This window comes from Nicotiana tabacum, chromosome 17 (assembly GCF_000715075.1).
Source record: "Nicotiana tabacum cultivar K326 chromosome 17, ASM71507v2, whole genome shotgun sequence".
NCBI classification, from domain to species: Eukaryota; Viridiplantae; Streptophyta; class Magnoliopsida; order Solanales; family Solanaceae; genus Nicotiana; species Nicotiana tabacum.
Window position 1 is genome coordinate 63,814,615 of NC_134096.1, and position 1,922 is coordinate 63,816,536.

The following is a 1,922-nucleotide window of genomic DNA, read 5'->3' on the forward strand; positions in this document are numbered from 1 at the left end:
TTTCGAGCCCTGGCTTCTTCAACCTTGGCATTCTCGATTTCTGCCAGTATGTCAAAGCCCTGAGCATGAACTCCCTTGAGGGCTACCCTTCGAGCTTCCCACCTTGCATGGTCCACATGCTCTTGGCATGTGCCTGAATAACTTCGACGTCAACCTTGAATTGGGTCACTTTAGCATAGGCCTTGGTACTGGCCACGACCACCTCAGATTTGCCCGCTTCGAGCTCCGTGGCCATGCTCTCTTGGCTAGAAACAACCGAGTTAAGCTCAGATTGGAGCTCTTCGATCCTCTTGGCCTGCATCGAGGTTTTCTCCTTTACAGCCCGAAGCTGATCTTTGGCCGACGCCAGTTGTGCTTAGACAACTTACTTTTGCGAGGTTATGAGGTCCATATTTTTCTTGAACTCCCCAGCCTCAGTTTGTATCGTGTCTATCTGCGCCTAGAGCTGCCTGATTTGTTCAAGCCTTTATCGAACCTGCAGGATTGGATCGTTAACCACTGAGTCCAGTTCGTCATCACTATCTTCAAGTATTCGATTTACCTATTTGGCCCACTCGGTATGCTCTTTCCGAGTTGCTTCTAACTCGGTCTGAAGTTTCTCACTCATAAGCTTATAAGTATCCCTCTTCTCGGTGAGCTCCCGAACCTCAGCCTCGTGCTGGGTTAACTCCTCCCGGATTCGGAGGAAAGCCTCACGGTGCAATACCGAGGCCTGCAAGTGTAAAGAAAGGTGTTAGGATTATTTACAACTTCAAATTTAAAATAAATAATGGAGTGACACTCAAAGTTACCCGATTCAAAGCGTGTTGGGGTTCATTGAATAACAAGGCACTTCCACTGCGTCCATCACGACTCGGTCCTCTTCGGTCACCAAGAAATTGAGGTAGCTAGCAACCCCAAAAGGGGCAGAAATAACCCGGGCATCCTCCGGGACAGAAAAAACTATCGACCGCCTGCGGTCAGGGTTAACACTTGGGGCTGAGAACCGATCCACCAGCTTTGGGCTCGATGAAGACCCACTAGCACCCGATGATGGTACCTTCATTGGCACCGGCAAGTCATCAAGCCCGGTGATATCTTCTGAGGCAGTGGACTCTAACCCATCCAAGAAGTTGTGGATAATAGTCGCCCCCTGAGGCCCCTCGTAAGAATGAACTTCTAGCATACCAGGCTAATGTATCATGGCATCTGAGATATGAGGGGACCCGGTAAGGTCGATCTCCCCAAGCTCATCTCTCGGGGAACCTCCCTCTGCCCGAGAAGTGTTGGACCCAATCTCTATCTCGACCTCCTTGGCTTGAGGCAAAGCGGCCGCACCCCGTTCCGATTCGCAGGTACCGGCCAATGCCTTCTCAACGGCCTCCTCAGTTCGAGGCAAAGCGGTTCGCACCCGAGCCACTAGCTCAGAGTTATCTTCTTCTTCTTCGGACTCATCTCTCAGTCGGCGGATCGAGTCTGATGGGAGGGCGCTGGTACTTTCCTTATCTTTACGCACCAACCTCCTCTTTGATTTATTCTTCTCCGAGTCCAGAGGGCGCGAGGCCCTTTTCCTTTTCTTCTCAACACCTTGCCTCAGAGCAGGGGACTCGAGAAGCACATCCACACCCTCAGATGGAGGCCTCATAGCAACGTACTTAGGGAGACCTACAGAGAAAATAGAGCCTATAAGAATTCAACAACACAAGGAAACAGTCAAAACCTTATCGTAGCAGAAAAGGAAAATTACCATGATTACGGGCCTCCCACCGACCCTTAGATAATTCTATCCAAGCACGCTCAGAGTATGGTCTCTGTGACACAAGGTTCTCAACCCATTCCTTAAGTTGGGGAACTACATCCGGCATCTGGGCCACAACTGCAACACTAAAAACACCCATAAAAAAGAGATAAGAGGAGAAACAATAGATTAAATCTTCAAGGAA